The sequence below is a fragment of the Leucopleurus acutus genome, assembly GCF_964270905.1.
Source record: "Leucopleurus acutus genome assembly, chromosome: 1".
In the NCBI taxonomy this organism is placed as follows: Eukaryota; Metazoa; Chordata; class Mammalia; order Artiodactyla; family Delphinidae; genus Leucopleurus; species Leucopleurus acutus.
This window is the reverse complement of record NC_139142.1, coordinates 3,499,665-3,519,587: the sequence shown is the minus strand read 5'-3', so window position 1 is coordinate 3,519,587 and position 19,923 is coordinate 3,499,665.

The window sequence follows — 19,923 nt, the reverse complement described above, 5'->3', positions numbered from 1 at the left end:
GGGGGGCACAATTGAGTGGATTTTATCTCTAGTCCCACCACACTCTCACCTTGAAGAGCCAAAAAAAATTCCCCTCCTGTCTCAGGTGGGAAGAGGGGAAAAAAGACGCCTGAAATGCTCTCAGAGCATCTTCACAACAAAGGCCAGCTCAGCAGGGGGAAGACTCTATCAGACCTGTACTTCAGCTAGGAGGGAGAACAATTACCAAACTTCAGCACCCTCCATCCTTCCTGTCTCACTTACGTGGGGGGAAAAGGGAGGAACTTAAGAAGCACTTGTAAAGGCCACAGCCCAGGGACACAGGTGCACTAAAAACCTAAGATTTAATCATAAGATTATAGAACGCTTCCCTCATCCACACCTTACTACCACGTCAACAGGGCTACAATATAACACTGGTGGATTACAGCTGAAACAGCTGCAAGGCACAGACTATATTTAGGAAGTAGTTCCTAGAGAAATCCAAAGATAAGATGGAAGATAAAAAATAAGGACACTAGAGGAATTTGAAGCCTCTGGAACTTATATTGATAGCAAACACTGAACACAATTCAACTCATAGATTAACATGAAACTTCACACTAAGAAGGCCTATTTACCTCAGTGATTATCACCAGTTATATTATGTTGGGCTTTCATCATGTTGGGCATCTCAAAGGCAAGAAAAAAATAAGGCCAAACTATATGCTGGCGACAGATACCCCCATTTAAGTATAAAGACACAAATAAAAATAAAAGGATGGGAAAAGAGATATTATACAAACACTAATATAAGAAAACTGGGGTGACTATGTTACCAGGAGACAAAGTAGACTTCAGGACAAGTAATAATCCCAGGGAAAAGAGGGACATTTTGTAATGATAAAACTCTCAGTTCATCAAATGACATAAAAAAGAAAGTATGCTCCTAATAACGGAGCATCAGATTATGTGTAGGAAAAAACTGAGAGAACTGAAAGAAGACATGAAAATTCACAATTAATTTAAGATTTTAATATTACTTTCTCAGTAATTGAGAGAACAAGTACACAGAAAATCACTAAAGAGCAAAAATTAGAATTACACTGGACTTTTCTTCAGAAACTATGGAAGCAAGAAGAGACTAGAGTGAAATTTTTAAAGTGTGGAAAGGAAAATATCAACCAAGCTGGAATTCTGTATCCAGTAAAGTTATCCTCCAAAAGTGAAGTAGAAATACTTTCTCAAACAAGGAAAAATTTAGGGAATTTGTCACCAGTAGACTTGCCTTGAAAGAAATGTTAAAATTAAGTTCTTCAGAGAGAAAGAAAAGGATATAGAACAGAAACTCAAATCTACAAAAAAGAAAAAGCATAAGAAAAGGAATAGCGGAAGGTAAAATAAAATATTTTGTTTTTGTTATTCTCAATTGAACTAACATAAAATAATAGCAACAATGAATTCAGTGAGTTTATTTATGGAAAAGTGAAGTGAATGGCAGCAATATTTTAAGGGGCAGGATGGAAGAACTGAGAATGCTCTGTTATAAAGTACCTGCACTCCCCATGAAACAATATCATGTTACTTGAAAATGGACTTGGATTTGCTGCAAATGTATATTGCAAACTCTGGGGCAGCCACTAAAAAATGTTTTTCAAAAAGGAGTATAATGAATATGCTAAGAGAGGAGAGAAAATGGAATCATATAAAATGCTCAATTAAAACTATGGAATGCAGAAAAAGAGTGCAAGACAAAAAAAGAAACAAAAAAACAAGGGCAATGAATAAAAATGAATTAAAAATAGTAAAAAACATGATAGATATTAGCCCAACTTCTGTGTTCTGAATGTTCATGTCCCCCCAAAATTCATATGTTGAAATTCTTCCTAACCCCCAAGTTGACCCTTGAACAACATGGGTTTGAATTGTGCACGTTCACTCACACATGGATTTTTTTTTCAATAAATATGTACTACAGCACTATGCAATCAGTGGTTGGTTGAATCCTCAGATGCAGAACTGCGGATACAGAGAGCTGATTGTAAAGTTATACTAGGATTTTCAACTGTGCAGTGGTTGATGCCCGTAACCCCCAAGTTCTGTTCTTCAAGGGTCAACTGCATTAGGACATGGGCCTTTGAGAGGTGCTTAGATCATGAGGGTTGAGCCTTTGTGAATAGAATTAGTACATTATAAAAGAGGCTCCAGAGAGCTCTCTCACTCTTTCCACCATGTGAGGGCGCAGCAAGAAGGGTCTGGCTATGAACCAGGAAGAGGATCGTCACCAGAGCATGACCAGGCTGGAACCTTGATCTCTGACTCCCAGCCTCCAGAGCTGTGAGCCATAAACTTCTCTTGTTTATAAGTCACCCAGCCTGTAGCCTTTTGCCATAGCAGCTTGAATAGACTAAGACACGAACTATATCAATAATCACTTTAAACATCAATGGTCTAAACACACCAATTAAAAGACAGAAATTGTCAGAGTGGATAAAAACAAGACCCACTGTAAGCTGTCTACAAGAAACACACTTTAAATATAAAGACTCCGATAGATTAAAAGGATGGAGAAAGTTACACAATGCTGATACATCAAAGGAGAGCTGAAGTAGCTATATTAGTTTCAGACCAAGCAGACTTCAGAGCAAGGAAAATGATCAGAGATTAAAAAAAAAAGGGCACTGGATAATGACAAAGGGGTCAGTTCTCCAAGAAGACATAACAACATTTGGTAGATTAAGGAGAAATAGATTAATCCACTGTTCTAGTTGGAAACTTCAACGCCATTCTATCTGTAATGGAAAGACCCAGCAGGCAGAAGATCAGTAATGACAGAGTTGAAGTGAACTGAACTATCGATCAACTGGATCTTACTGATATCTATAGAATATGTCATCCAACAACAGCAGAACCCTCATTCTTCTCATGGAATGTTCAGCAAGATAGATCAAATTCTAGGTCATAAAACATACCTCAACAAGTTTACAAGAATAAAAATAATAAAATGTGCTCTCAGACCACAATGGGATTAAACTAGAAATCTGTAACAGAAAGACACTGGCAAATCTCAAAATAATGGCGATTAAACAACACACTTCTGAGCAACACATGAATCAAAGAATAAATCTCAAGAGCTATTAATAAATATTTTGAACTAAATGAAGATGAAAATACAACTTATTAAATTTTGTGAAATGCATTAAAACAGTGTTTAGAGGAGACTTTTTAGCATTTAATGTATATCTTAGAAAAGAAGATCTAAGATCAATAATCCCAGTTTTTACCTTAGGAAACTAGAAAAAGAAGACCAAAGTAAGCAGAAGAAATGAAATAATAAAAACTAGGCAGAAATCAATAAAATTGAAAACAGGAAATTCGTAGAGAAAATTAGCAAAACCAAAAGCAGCTTCTTTGAAAAGACCAATAAAATTGATTAACTTCTAGCCAAGGTAATTAAGAAAAAGAGAAACACAAATTACTAACATCAGTAATGAAATAGAGGCTATCACTACTGATCCCGTGGACATTAAAATGGCATAATAAAGGAATATTATGAACGCCTCTATTCCCACAAATTCAATAACCTAGATGCAAGAGACCAATTCTTTGAATATACATTTTACCAAAACTCACACAAGAAGAAATAGATAATCTCAATAGGCTTGTATCTATGAAAGAAATGGAATCAGTAAATAATAACCTTCTAAACAGAACGTACCAGACCCAGATGAGTTCACTAATGAATTCGACCAAACATTTAAGGAACAAATTATACCAATTCTCTACAGTCTCTTTCAGAAGACAGAGCAGAGGGAATATCTCCTAACTGATTCTATGAGGCCAACATTACCCTAGTAAAAAAAACAGAGAAAGACATTCCAAGAAAAGAAAACTACAGAACAATCTGTATTATACAAATCTGATAATACAGATTTATAATCATGAACATAGATGGAAAATTCTCAGCAAAATATTAGCAAATGAAAGCCAACAATGAATAAAAAGAAGTATACACCATGACCAACTGGGATATTCCCGAATGCAATACTGTTTCAGCATTTGAAAATCAATTAAGGTAATTCATCCTATTAACAGGTAAAAAAGAAAAATCTTATGATCATATTAACAGATGCAATAAAATCCTTTGAAGAAAAATCCAATACCCAGTCATGATAAAAACTCACAGTAAATTAGTAATAGAGGGGAATTTCCTCAACTTGATAAAGAGTAAGTACAGAAAATAAGACAGCTAACATCAGACTTAATGGTGAGAAAATAGATGCTTTCCTGCTAAGATGAGACAGAAGGCAAGGTCCCTTCTCACTACGTCTTTTTTTTTTTAAACATCTTTATTGGGGTATAATTGCTTTACAATAGTGTGTTAGTTTCTGCTTTATAACAAAGTGAATCAGTTATACATATACATATGTTCCCATATCTCTTCCCTCTTGCGTCTCCCTCCCTCCCACCCTCCTTATCCCACCCCTCCAGGCGGTCACAAAGCACCGAGCCGATATCCCTGTGCCATGCGGCTGCTTCCCACTAGCTATCTACCTTACGTTTGTTAGTGTATATACGTCCATGACTCTCTCTCGCCCTGTCACAGCTCACTCACTACTTCTTTTCAACACTGTACAGAAGTCCTAGCTAAGGCAATATGACAGCAAAGGAAATAAAAGTTACACAGACTAGGACTGAAGAAAGAAAACTTTGAAGATGACATGATCGTGTATGCAAAAATCTGAAAGAATCCATAAAAGCTTTCTGGGACTAATAAACAATTACAGCAAGTTTGCAGCATACACAGTTAATATACAAAAGTCATTGCTTTCTCATATACCAAAAATGATCAACTGGAATTTGATATTAAAAAACCAATGCCTAAAGCAGAAACTAACACTCCATTGTGGAGCAATTATACTCCAATAAAGATGTTTAAAAAATAAATAAATAAAATAAAAATTAAAAAAAAAAAAAAGGAACTGCAGCAGGCAATAAGCCCAAAAGACAACTTAGGTAACTAGATTACTTAGGGCCTGGTAGACATGCGTGACAACTCTGTTCTTTGTGTGATGGGAATCTGTTGTAAAATTTGAGTGGAAAATGATGTGATCTGATAAATGTTTTCCAAAACAAAAAAACCAATGCCATTCACATTAGCACCCAAAAAACCCCACAAAGAAACACTTAGGTATAAATCCAGTAAGATATGTTCAAGATCTACACGAGAAAAACAACAAAACTCTGATGAAAGGAATAAAAGATATAAATAGATGGAAGCCCAGCACGTGTTCATGAATAGGAAGACCAATAGCATTAAATTGTTAGTTCTTCCCAACTTGATCTAAAGGTTCAACACAATCTCAATCAAAATCCCAGCAAGCTATTTTGTGAATATTGACAATCTTGTTCTAGAGTTTATTGGAAGAGGAAAAAGATACAGAACAGCCAACTTAATATGTAAGGAGAAGAGAAAAGTCAAAGGACTTCAATATCTATGATGAAGCTACAGTAATCAAGGCAGTATTGTACTGATGGGAGAATAAACAGATAAATGGAATAGAATAAAAAGCCCAGAAATACACCCCACAAATGTAGTCAACTGATCTTTGACAACGGAGCAAGACAATTCAATAAAATAGTTTTGAACAAATCATGTTGGAACAGCTGGGCATACACATGCAAACAAATACATCTACGTGCGTACTTACATCCTTCAAAAATGAACTCAAAATGGGTCACAGGCCTAAATGTAAACCACAAAACTAAAAAAATCCTAGAAGATAACAGAGGAGGTAACAGATGACCTTGGATATGATGATGACTTTTCAGACACAACAACAAAAGCAATCTATGAAAGAAAAAAAATCAGCAAGTTGCGCTTCACTAAAATTAAAATTTCTGGTCTATGAGACACACTGTGCAGTGAGAAGAAAAAACAGACTGGTAGAATATATTTGCAAAATATATGTCTGATAAAGAACTTGTATCCAAATCATAGAAAGAACTCCTGAAACTCAACAATTAAGAAAAAATTAAAAATGGGCAAGAGATCTGAACAGACACCTCCCCAAAGGAGGTGTACCAATAAGATACGGAGAAGTAAGTTGTAGTACATCCTGACAATAGGACATTATTCATCAATTAAAAAGAAAGGAGCTCTCAAGCCATGAAAAGATGCAGAGGAAATGTAAATGAATGTTACTAAGTGCAAGAAGTCAACCTGAAAAGGTTACATACTGTATGATTCCAATTCGATGACATTCTGGAAAAGACAAAAACCATGGAGACAGTCAAAAGGTCAGTTGTTGGCAGGGGTTTGGAGGGAGGGAAGGAGGGATGAATAGGTGGAACATAGAGGGTTTCTAGGGCAGTGAGACTATTCTGTATGACACTGTGATGGTGGACACATGCCATTAAGCCCTCGTCAGAACCTCAGAATGCACACCACCAAGAGCGCGCCCTCATGAGAACTCTGGACGTTGGTTAATAATGATGTACCAAGACAGGCAGGTCGATTGTAATTGATGTGTGGACCACACTGATGCAAGATGGAAACCACAGGGAAACTTTGAGCCGGAGAGAGGGAGTGTGTGGGAACTCTGTACTTTCCGATCAATGTTTCAGGAAACTCAAAACTGCTCTAAAAATGTGAAGTCTACTAATTAAAGAGAAAAAGCCTCAAAGGTTCATTCCCAGCCCAGGTCTGGCATTCAAGACCCCACACAGCCTTGGCCCAGCCTGACACTGGCTTGTGGCCCCTACTTTGGCCACACAGAGAACGTGTCCTGCCACAAGTGGCACTGCCTATGACTGTCCCTGAAGGGAGGTCTGCACCCGCCCCTGGTCCTGGGGTGTCCAAGAAGGAAGTGGTGAAGACAGCTGGAAGAGGCCCTCCCCTGACCTGGCTCTCCCTGGGCTGCATCCCCTGGGGCCCCTTTCTTAGGTCCTCCCCTGAGGTTACTTCCTCACTCCCAGGGGCAGGCAGCCAGGAGGTGGGTGCTTCTCATGTGCTACTTTTCCAAGCAACTTCTAGAAGGTGATGTTTCAATGCCTCTTTGCAATTCCTGTTAGTAATGCTCCTGCCTGTCCATCGATGGCATGCAGAAAGGGCTCAGGCTGCTGCCTTGTAGACCAGGAGGGTGAGAAATTCCACCTCGTCCTCCGCCACCTGCACGTCCGCTCCCCAGTAACCCGCCTGCCCCGGTGGCTGGGGGCGCGGGAAGCCGTCCTGCAGCGACACATGGCCGTGCATCAGGGTATCGCTCGCCAGGTCCCTGTGCGTGCACGTGTGCCTGTATGTGAAGGCGTGTTCTCTGCACGCGCAACGTGTACCCTTTGTCTCCCTGCCCGGGTGTGCGTGGGTGCGCGTCTCCCCGTGAGGATGGCTGTGCCCTTGAGGTGTGTCTCCTTTGACCCGGCTGCACTGTCCCTGGTCTGCCTGTGAGTGGCCTCCAGAGCCTTGCCCCAGCTCTACTCCTGTTCGCTTTTTAAAATTTAAGAAGACAAACAAACTAATTTTATAAATGGATAAAAGATTTTTTATAGACCATTAACAAAAGAAGATACGCACATGGCTGATAGCAGCGGAAAGATACGCAGCATCGTGGGTCCCATGTGAAGGGCGAGTGGAGAACCCCAGGGAGACACCAGGACACAAAACCACACGCTGGCGAGGACGTGGGCAAACTGGCACCATTCACACAAAATAAAACCAAAAAACGCGTACGTGGTGGCTGTGCGCGGAAAATGGTACAACCATTTTGGAAAGCGGTTTGAAAATGTCTTAATAGTTAAGCATACGCTTATCCTGTGGCCCAGAAACTCCATGTATAAGATATTTACCCAAGAGAAATGAAAATACATGTCCATAAAATAACATACCCATATAAGTGATATCATATGGTATTTGTCTTTCTCTTTCTGACTTCACATAGTATGATGATCCCCAGGTCCATCCGCGTTGCTGTAAATGGCAATATTTCATTCCTTTTTATGGCTGAGCAGTATTCCATTGTGTGTATATACCACACCTTCTTTATTTACCTGTCAAAAAAAAATGACACAAATGAACATATTTACAAGACAGAAACAGACTCACAGACATAGAAAACAACCTTGTGGTTTCCAAAGAGAAAAGTAAGGGAGGGCTAAATTAGGAGTTTGAGATTAACAGGTACACACTACTATATATAAAATAAACAACAAGGACCTACTGTATAACACAGGAAACCATATTCAATATCTTGTAATAACCTATAATGGAAAAGAATCTGAAAACTAATATATATATATGTATGTATAATGAATCACTTTGCTATACACCTGAAACATTGTAAGTCAACTATACTTCAATAAAAAATTTTTTTAAGTGAAGAAAACATAACACACCCAAATACTCAAAGCACAACTATTCATAATAGCCCCAAACTGGTCCACTAACAGGTGAACGGATAAATGAATGACGGCACCTCCATCATTTTGTTGCTACACTTAGCACTAAAATAAAAAACTACTCATACACGCAGTGACATGGACGCGTATCAGAAATATTATGCTGAATGTAATAAACCAGACCTGAAAGCCTGCGCTGGGTAGGATTCCATCTTTTCTGTGACAAGATGGAATCCTACACAATGTAGAGGAGGAGGAGATGGGCAGCAAGGAGGGGAACTTTGGGGGGAAAACGTTCTGTCTTGATTGTGGTGGTAGCTACCGCAGGTCACATTTGTCACACCTTATGGAACTGTCCCTTAATAAAATTAAGGGACAACAATTTTTTATGTACATAAAATAGGTAGTTTACTTTTAGAAGGGATAGGGTGTCTCCAAAGTGAGCATATAAACTCTCCCTCCCTGTTTACAAATAAACATGCTTGCAGTTACGCCCCTCCCTACGGAGTGCACTGCAATAAAGGCAAACTAGACGAGCAACCAGACGTATAGAAAAGCTTCAAGTCGATCATGCAATGGAATCAATGGACGACAAATGCCTGTCTAAAAGAATGAGAACCTGGACTGAACCAGGCCAACTCACATCCCCCGAAATCAGCATCCCTGGATGAATGAGCCCCCCCGGCTCTCTCAGTCACCAACCAGATGTGGACCCCCAGGCAAACAAGTTAATGCTGGCTCAAAAGACGCATCAATTTCTGGGTCTGACAGCTGTGGTGCTATCTTGAAGCACAAGGATGAGACTAACGACTTCCATGATACGGTCATCACTGATTTTATTTATGATGATTCGTGGGAGACTTAGGAATCAACTAAGCAAGCTAGTCTGCTGGTGAGAATTTCCCCTAGTTTTCCTCTGAAAATGTCTTCATTTCACCTTCATTCCTAAAGGATATTTCCAGTGGATGTAGAATTCTATGTTAGCAGTTCTTTTTTTTTTTTTTTTTTTAGCAGTTTACAAATGTTCCACTGCCCTTGACCCTCATGGTTTCTGTGGGAGAAATCTGGAGTCATGGAGCCACTGTCCCCACACAGGGGCAAGAAAGAACAACAAACACACAGGAGAGGAGGGGTTCCCCTCACTCTCTCTGACTGTGGTCCCCAGACCAGAAATAGACTTGGGACTTTTTCTGTTCACACTCGGTATGTATTTCTAAGCTTTCAGCTGCCTTGAGTCCAAACCAGGAGAGGCTGGAAAACAAAGGAAAATGTATGGCTGGGGGGCACTCGCCACCTGGGGAGGGCTTCCTTCACCAGCTTGTTACCGCTCACAGTTAGGGGTCCCCAGAGGGCTACTGCACGAGCCCTGTCCCAGGGTTCGTTTCATTCAGTGGGAGACAGAGTGGAACGTGCTCACTCCATTTCCGTCCCAATTCCTTTTTCTTATCTTTCTTCCCTGACACATTTCAAGTTCTACCAGTGCAGAGACTGAGTCCGGCTTATTAATCAGTGCATCCTCTGACTTTGGCCGAGTGTTTTCACGTAGTAGCTCCTCTTCTAAAGTTCACGGACTAAATCAATAAGCAGCGCAGACGGACTTAGATGATGGTGGAAAAGCAACTGGCACGGTGTCTGCCACGAAGACATTCGATGTCAATAAATGACTGCGTCTAATATTACCTGCACAGACTTGAAGTCTGCCACTTCTAACTCCTTTAGTTAATGCAGACACATGCTAAACAGAGCTAGAAGTTCCTACAGGTCACGAACTTATCTGAGTCAATGAGACACCTCTCCGAAAATGTTATCCATAAGTCTCCCCCCAAATCTGAGTTTATTGTACCAAATGTTTTACAGAAAAATAATAGGACTATTTTTCTTGCATGCACAGACACACACACAGATGCAAACGCTGTCTACATCACAATTCTTTGAAAGAGGACTTTCTCCACTTCTTGCATTGCTTCAAGTGACAGAAGGGAGATTCTATCTTTGGGGGGAGCTCTCGGTACCCAATACTTTGAACAGATGCATGCCCACTCTCCTCCATGAAGTGATACTGCAGACTGTTCCAGAAGTGCATTTGCATCACAGCCTCTCATGTGAAAGGTGGCCTCAGGGCCAGGCAGCCGAGTGCCTGCTCAGCTCCTAAACAGTCCCGTCCCACATGTGCTGTCTAGCCTTCTCCTTCGTTTGCTCACCAAACAGGGAGTGCCTCTCATCGGTGGAAATTAAACAGGGACCCTGTTGGCAGGAAGTCTGGGACATGTAGCTTCCAGACTTCCAGCCCCCACACTACAGGGATGAGTCAGGTAGCAAGTCGGGTAGAGAGGTGGTCGTATCATTTTTCTGTTTTAACTGTTATTATAGGGAATTACACTAATAGATATCCTAAACTTGAACCAACTTTTCATTCCTAGGATAAATGTGGTCTTCTAATGCAGCAGTCCCCAAGCTTTTTGGCACCAGAGACCTGTTTTGTGGAAGACAATTTTTCCATGTTGGTCGTGGGGATGGTCCAGGCGGTGCTGCAAGCAGTGGGGAGCAGTGGGCAGCGACAGATGAAGCTTCGCTCGCTCGCCCACTGCTCACCTCCTGCAGCGCAGCCCTGTTCCCAGCAGGCCACAGCCAGGTACTGGTCTGTGGCCCGGGGGTTGGGGACCCCAGTTCCAATGTACTGCTGTATTTTCTTTGTTAAGGTTCTAGCTGGAACTTTCTGCACCGTTTTTATCAGTGGGTGGCCTATATATATTCTGTGCTAGCCTTGTCCGGATTTAGTGTCAGAGATATCACTGAATGAACTGGAAACCATCTTTTTCTGTTCTATGGAATAGTTTATGGACGTATAATCTAGGTACCACCTATTCCTTAAAAATTTCCAGCACGCCTGCTAAAGTCGTGTGGGCCTGTTTTTTGGGTGTGTTTTGTGTTGCTTTGTTTTTCTCTGTGCAGCCCTCCTATTACCTCTTGCATTTTTTTCTATGGGTTGTTTTTCTTTTTAGAATTTTCCTCTCTGGGAGGTACACTTTAGTTCATCCGTTCTCAATTATTTCTAAATGGCTTTTAATTTTGGTTTTAATTTTCTTTTAAACTCAAGTTATCTAGAAAATTGTTTTTTAATTTGCAAGCGGATGGATGGATTCTTTCCTAATGTGGCAGAAATATTATTCATCGATGCTGACTGCAATTTCCTACTTCTTCTTTGCTGTAGGAATCCGCATTCTGTTCAGGGTGGCAATATGCCCAGCTCTAAGGCATGAATCACGATTTGTCTAAAGTGGTCCTGGAACTCTTGCTTCCCACTGCCAGTTACTTTCCCGGCCCCCTTTGGGACCAGGGTAGCCACGTGACCCCTCTGGCCCCTCTCGTTCTGCTTTGGCTGGGAAAAAGCAACATCTGGACACACAGTACAACTTAGAAAGGTAATCACCGACCATGGGCTGTGTCTCGCTCCAGCTCCTGCCTGCATCAGCTAGGAACGATTCCACTTGGGACAAGTTACTGAATCCCTCTTGGCCTCAGTTTCCCCATCTTTAAATGAGAAATAGTGGTACCTACCTTATGGATTGATGTGAATATTTAATGAGTAGAAATATGGGAGGGGCTTAGAACGATGGTTGGCACAAAGTAATTCAGACCAAGTATCTTTACCATTATAATAATAATAATTATTATTATTAATGCTATCATCATCATCATCATCTTGGGACCATGAGGACAAATAGCCGACGTAATGAGAATTCGGAACAGAGGGCTTGGAAAGAAAAGAAAGGGCTTGGATCCTTGATGAATATATTGAACTGGAAACCCCACCTTCAGACATTCGGAGAACGGTGAACATCCTGTCTTAGGTCCTCTGCTAATTTCCATGGAATGCATTCTAACTGATATGCCTGAAATTCAGAGACTGGTACCACGATCTCTTCTAGGCTCTGATAAAACAACTGTGAACAACAGAAAAACACCCCTCTGCCTCTTGCAGCTGATATTCATTTTATACTAATTTCCAACTGTATTTCCACTGAAGTCAGAGAAAGTAGCCTAGTGAGTTCACTGAAGCACAGGACACGACATGCCCTTCATGAGCTTAAAATCTTGCTGAAAGATGAGGACCCCCCACTGCCATCACATCCTCCACAGCTGAACAGTACAAGGGACCAAGCAATTGCATCCACGTGGTAAGCCTCAGCTCAGTCAGGCACAGTAATGCTGCCTAAAATGCCATGTCATTTCCTGCCTAAACACTCTCACCAGGAGTTGGTCTGTGCCACGAGCACGCAACTCTTTTTGAAACCATCATCTTGGATGGTACCACTAATGCAGCGTGTCACTGAGGCAGGCTGTGGACCCCAGAGTGGTTGTTAGGGAACCAGCTAAGAAGTACTGAATGTATATGCCTATCTACAGTATTGACAGAGCACCACAGAGCCCCTGCGAGCTCCTGTCGGGAGCGGGAATTCTTCTTTCTTTTCTATGAGAGTGGAAAATTGCTCCATTCTCTCAGGGGAAAGCCACAGGGATTAACACCCTCAAAGGCACAGAAATATCCTGTGGCCAGAGCTTTCTCTGCCTCTTCTCTCTGTCTCTCTCCCTGAGCTTTTGGGGCTCAGAGAGGGGATGCTGGAAAGCCAGGCCTGCATCTTTCAATATTATTAGCAGAGATCAGAGAGAGAAAACTCTCACTCCCAACCCCTAGGCCCCCACGTATGGCCCAGGAACGTTTTTGCTTCAGTTGCAAAGAGCGTGGATTATAAGGCAATGTGAGATTGGGGGCTAATGGGCCGAAGTCATCAAGAAATAGTAAACTGTCGAAATCATCTAGATATAAACTTTCTTTAAAAGTCGTGCCATATAGCTGTCACTTATGAATCACTATGTTCAATAATATTTAGTTGTTTTAGTAAAGAGTCCCATTTTTCCTACAGTGGAAAATAGCTAATATCGCCACTAGGTAAACACCACAGATATAACACAGACCCACCATTCACGATAAAGGACAGAGGTTCAGGCCCTTTTGCCATCTTGTGGCATTTTGCCTTAACCGCAATGAACAGAAACCCATTCAACATATGGGTTTTGGAAGATGCAATTCAACCCATAATCATGCTGAACCAAAGTCCAGCTCTGCCACTTGCCTCGCTTGGGCACAAACTGTGCTTGTATCAGCCCACAAAACACTCTCTTCCTCTGCAAGATGGGAAGGCTACCCCTGCCGCTCAGGTGTGGGAAGGGACCAGTGAGACCTCAAGCACCTCTTATGTTCCACTGAGTTGAGTTAAATACCGAAATCTCCAAATTAAGCTCACAAAGTATTGACAGTGTCCTGGCATCCCAGCCTCCTAAACAACCTGAGAGTGTGGTCATCATACTCATCCATGGTTCTAAGGGGCTCAGGGATGTATACACACACACACAGGCATAGGAGCTGGTGTCTCCTTCCAGGGGGGCTGTTATCCCCACGAGGGACCTGACTTCCTAGATCCAGATGCCCCTCCAGAGCACATCTATAATTTCCCAGAAAACCCACTGAAGCTGGAAGGGACGTCAGGTGTCATTATATGGGGGAGCTGGGGAATAGGGACCCAAGGGAAACGGTTTGTCCAAGATACAGAGAAAACTCAACAGGGCACAGATGAGACCAGCACCTGCCTCCAAGTCCAGAGGTCACCTGGGGAGACAAAGTGGGGGGAGTTATAACATTCGCAGTAGGGTCCTGGCCTGAGCTTTCCACCTAAGCCCTCAGGGACCCTGAGACGGGCGCCGTTAGCCTCCGGTCAAGGGGCGGGGGGAGGGGGTGGCTCCGAGGTGTTGAAGGGGTTTCCGGAGATCAGAGCCAGGTAAGCGACTGGCGAGCGTCCCAAGTTTAGCCAATGTTGCTGCAATCACCCCCACCTATGCCAACCCTCTCCTTAGAAAATCAGCTCCTTTCCTGAACCCGAGTCCATCTTTGAGGAGCTCTGCATGGATCTAGATGGCTCCGATCCACCGTGACCCACAGGGCCACGCCCATGCCAGGCAGCTCTGCAGGGTCGCGGCCGCTATCAGACCTTCTGCCTCGCATCCCTCCTGCTCCACTGTTGCCCACCACCCCAGCCCCCAGACCCCCCAGGAGTCCAGAGTCCAAGGCTAGCTGTTGTTGACTTGCTTCCAATAAGAGATACATTTCCAGGAAAGAAAAAAAAGCCCGTTATCAAAAAATAAACATTTTCCCTGAGAAAACCATAATTCAAAAAATACACGCACCCCAATGTTCATAGCAGCACTATTCACAATAGCCAAGACATGGAAACAACCCAAGTGTCCATCAACAGAGGAATGGATAAAGAAGATGTGGTACGTATACAATGGAATATTACTCAGCCACGAAAAAGAACAAAATAATGCCATTTGCAGCAACATGGATGGACCTAGAGATTATCATACTGAGTGAAGTCAGTCAGACAGAGAAAGACAAATACCATATGATATCACTTATATGTGGAATCTAAAATATGACACAAATAAACTTATCTACGAAACAGAAGTAGAGTCATGGAGGTAGAAAACAATCTTATGGTTACCAAGGGTAAGGGGGCGGAGGGATAAATTGGGAGATTGGGGTTGACGTATACACCCGACTATATATAAAATAGATAACTAATAAGAACCTACTGTACAGCCCAGGGAACTCTACTCAGTACGCTGTAATGGCCTCTATGGGAAAAGAATCTACAAATGAGTGGATACATGTATGTGTATAACTGATTCACTTTGCCATACACCTAAAACTAACACAACGTTGAAAATCAACTATACGCCAATAAAAATTTTAAAAAATAAATAAATAAAAGAAGCACAAGAAATTGCAAAAAAAAACCACAAACCAACCATTTTCAAGGGCCGCGCAAGTGGGTTGTGCTTAAACGACTTCTGCGGGCCTTTCCCCTCCTCGCAGCCTCCGTGCAGTCATGGACGGAGCCCCCAGGGAGCCCTCTTCAAGAACCTCAGCCCAAGTGCAAGTGCAGGCGTGGGAGGGTCCTCGGAGCAGCAGGTGCGGGTGGATGGTGCCCGGGCAGAGGAGGAGGGAGGGCGGCTCAGGTGGTCAAACGAGAATTCAGCTGTAGGACCCCAGACAACAAGCCTGCTCCCTTCCTACCCCTGCTCCCAGAGAGGTGCGAAGGCTTCCCCCGAAGTCTTCTTATCACTCAGCTGTGTTTCACAGGGAAACACAGTGGAAAAGGCACGGATCTGATGCCCGTGGCAGGTTGCCAGGGCCACCATAGCGAAGTAGCACAGACAGGGCGGCTTAAAGAGCAGAGCTCTGTGCTCAGCGTTCTGGCAGCCGGAAGTCTGAGATCAGGGCGTCGGCAGGGCTGGTTCCTTCGGAGGGCTGGGAGGGAGGGTCTGTTCTGGTCCTCACCCCCCCCACCCCCTGCTTCTGCTGTCAATCTTCCGCATTCCTTGCTTGGCAGCAGCATCCCCCAATCTCAGCTTTCATCCGCACGTGGTGTTCTGTGTGTGTGTGTGTGTGTGTGTGTGTGTGTGTGTGTCCAAATTTCTCCTTTCTATAAGGGCATCAGTCATATTGGATCTGGGGCCCACCTTATCCAGGAGGATCTCGTCTTAACGAACTACATCTTTGGCAACGCTATTCTGGATAACATCACATTCTGAGGAAGCCGGGATTCAACATAGGGGTTTTGGAAGATGCAATTCAACCCATAATCATGCTGAACCAAAGTCCAGCTCTGCCACTTGCCTCGCTTGGGCACAAACTGTGCTTGTATCAGCCCACAAAACACTCCCTTCCTCTGCAAGATGGGAAGGCTACCCCTGCCGCTCAGGTGTGGGAAGGGACCAGTGAGACCTCGAGCACCTCTTATGTGTGTTCCAGGCGTCAGGCTTCACACGTGCCCAGGAGGCGTAAGCGGTGTGGTCCTCCTCAGGTGGCCCTTCCCGGCTCTCCAAGGCTGGCAGGCAGCACCCTGCCCCCACAGGTGCAAACCTCCTTTTCCTGCTCTTGGCCATGAAGAGGCAAAGGCTAAGAGTTCAAGGGCCATGTCGAGGGGCTCGACTGACTGGTCTTTCAAAGCCTTCTTCCTGAGCCTTAACACATCTGTAGTGGGGCCGGGCTCCGGGTGCTTGGAAGAAGGAGGTCCTTTGCAGGGATGTCCGTATTCCTCTGCACGTGTTGAAAATGGATTTACTTGATCCATTCTTATATCCCGCCTTGCTCCAGAAAGGATTTGAGGGGATACGTATAGGAGAAAATCCATTCCAGCTTGGAAGACCTACCCTTCACGGTTAGTAGGACGGGCCTGAATAATTGGAAAATACAAATAATCCCTAACTCCCATGTGCCCCCAAACCTTGCCTCTCAGACTGGAAGCACCTCTCTTAAAGGCGTGTTGTTCTTAAACCGTTACTGCTTGGAGCTGTAAGGTTTGTGTGTGCACGTGATGGTAACGGAGAGATGGATGATAAAGGTGGAAACCAGCACATAAAAGCGCCTCTCACGGACTTCTTTGTGTTTTAAAGGAGGAAGAAAGAAGGAAGGGAGAAAACCAGCGCTGAGAACAGAAAGCAGGGGTGGGATGGGAAAGGAGGTGAAAAAGAAGAAACGGGCTGTGTCAGAGACCCACAGCGCCCAAAGCAGTGCTCTTGCTAAACTCTAACCAAATTAAATCCCCGAGAGCACTTTCCTCTGTCTCTTCAAAACTGTGAATTCTTTCGGGGAACTCTCTGGGGGTCAGAGGTTGATCCTGACGAGACGTTCACCTCTGTAGAGCCAAGTTTGAGGCTGCCTCTGGCCTCCTGGCTCCGGTGATTTATAATTTTGGTCCCTGGCAACTCCTTTGCCACCTTAAACGCAGTCTCACCCGCAGGGAGCAAGCTGGAGGGCCCGGCTCCAGCGCCATCCCCCAGGGACGCCCCCGCTGGCCCAGGCCACAGTCAGTGACCGGAGAAACGCTTCAGGAGAGACTGAGGGGCAGTGGCTCGCCTGCTGTCCATGGGCCCCTAGCCCCCCTTCCGCGCCTGCGCCCAACTCCTACGTGGCTGCAGCATCACGAGTGGCACTAGTTATCCTTGAGCTTCCTGGCGGCCCAGAGAAAAGGGGAGAAAAGTGTGAGCTGAACTCGGGCTTTGGTGAAGAGCTGATGAGGTTGCTGTGCCCGTTGCCAGGGCGCTGGGGTGGGGACACTGGGAGATGCCCTGCCTGGTCTGGTGGGCACAGGCTCACAGCCACAAAGACGCCTCGTGGGGAGCCTCTCAACTCTGCTCCCCGACTGGGTTCCAACAGCATCGTTCCTGCTGAGCGCCCCCCAGACAGCACACGCTGCCTCCGAGTTCTCTCATGAGGACGGGAGGAGGGCCCCATCGTGACCCCGTTTACATCAAGGAGGCTCCTGTGCAAATGCACCCACGTCTTCCCAGAACTTTCTCTGCAAACCCGGAGAGGGGAGGGTGGCCTTTGAAACACCAAGGGGGCCCTGAGTCCCTTCCCGCAAGGCAGTGGGGGCCTGGCTAATAAGCATGTACAATTAAGAAGGGCTTGGCAAGCGTGACAGGTCAGGACCAAGGAGCTCCCAGGTAACCTCTGGTGACAGGTAAGGACCAAGGAGCTCCCAGGTAACCTCTGGTGTATAAAAGGACACGGACGCAGTCTGTGGCTTTCCTCTGTCACAGTCTTAGGCTCTGCCTGGCTCACGGCCCCCCCGCCAGGAGATGTGCACTGTGCCCGGGCTGTATATTCCCATCCCATCCTGCCCTCCCGCTGGGGAAACCGAGGCACGGGGAATGGAAAGGCCTTGTCGCCTCGTACATGGGGAAGGTGGGATGGAACCAGGTCCAGGCATACCTGAGACCTCTCTTCCCTTTGACCTTTGGCAGAAAGGAAGAGCACGACCAATGAGAGAGGAAGCAGTTTGCAAAGGTCTGGTGGCAAAGCTGGGGCCCGATCACACTCCCACGTCCATGGCTCTCTGCCGTAGAGTCTCGCAGGCACCTTACACTGGGCAGAAGAGGAGCACAGAAAATCAAGGGGTCCCTCCCCCAAGGCTGCAAACCAGGATGAATTGAGGCTACTTAATACATCCGTCCTAGTAAAGCCTCATAATTAAGATTCCCAGGAGTAAAGTAACGCCAGGGAGTTTCATGGAAGATCTGCCTCAGGCCAGCCTTAGGCACGGGCAGCAGACTAATGAACGGCTCCCTTCGGGTCCAAAAGAAAAGATGTACTCGGGGCACACAAAGCACGTCTTGTGCAATTACAAGAGTCCACATGGATGGGCTGACCTGTGACCTAGAAACCAAAATGAAGATTTTCAAATATCACCAGGAGGTAGGGAGAGCAATGGCTGGCCAGCTGCTCCAGACTTCCAACTCCCCAGGGTGCAAAAAGGAACAAGCGCTGGAAAGAAACGTGGCGGACTCTGAACAGCCATTGTGCCACTTTTCAGTTGTACTTGTTTTTCTGGGGGGCAGGTGGCTAATGCTCACTTGTTTTGCACCAGACACCCAGATGCATATCACAAAATCACACTTCTCTGAAGAAGTTACTTCTTTCTAAAGAAACCAGACTCTCCAATAGCCAGAAGACGTGTTAATTACATTTTGCCAGAGTATTAAAGGGGGCATACTTGGGGGCGGGGGAATGTGGGAAGGTGTCTGATGTCAAGGTGGGAAGCACAGTCATACTTGCTCTTTGCAGGATCGGAACGTGTGACCGTGGGGCTGATGCCCAGGTTCTAGGGCAGAATCAATTGAGGACAACTGAAGCTGATTCTCCAGACTTGGGGAGCTGTGTCTCAGGAACCGGCTGGACACATCACGCCTCAGTGATTCATCTATCAGGGACCCCCACGCCCAGAGCTGGAAGGTCAAGGAGGGGCCACAGATCCTCCTGGAAAGTCTGCAGAAATGGGCCTTTGCCTCCACGCCACCGACCGGGAGAACCTGCCGCCAGCAGCAAGCTGCTCTCTCCTTCTCTTCTAAAATCAACACCCATTCCCAGATTTGCTTTTGGCAAACAATGCTGAACTACTGCTGTTTTCCCTGAAGTCTCTGAAGACAGAGAATTGGATAACGAGCTGGCATGCTCTTTTGAAATGTTTACTGTGTTCCTTAAAGCAAGGGACATGCTGGTTCCTAAACTAATTTGGGGTTGTTAGATCTTTTCTACTCTTTTTTGGAGATCTCCGAAGTAAACACATAGACTTAAGGGTAATTATGCTGTATCAGAGAGTCAAATAAACAGTCACGGGGCTTCCTAAGGGATAAACCATTGCAGAGCTGTCCATAGGTAGAGATGTTTTTCTTAATTCTCCCGGCAGAAAAAGAAAGAGAAATGCACGAGCATTAAGATGATACGTGATAGCACACCCCAAAGATCACGGGATAAAAGGCTAGGGGGTCTTGACCGTGGCATATAGAATGGACCCAGATGTTCACGGACAACCCTCCTCAATGCAAAGTTGTTTCCGTAATGGAGCTTATATTCGAAAATTTTCTGAGCCTTGACCCGGCCTATTTCACAGTCTTGTTGAAAAATAAATAAATAAAACTCAGGGCATCCAGTCGTGTGTAATTTCT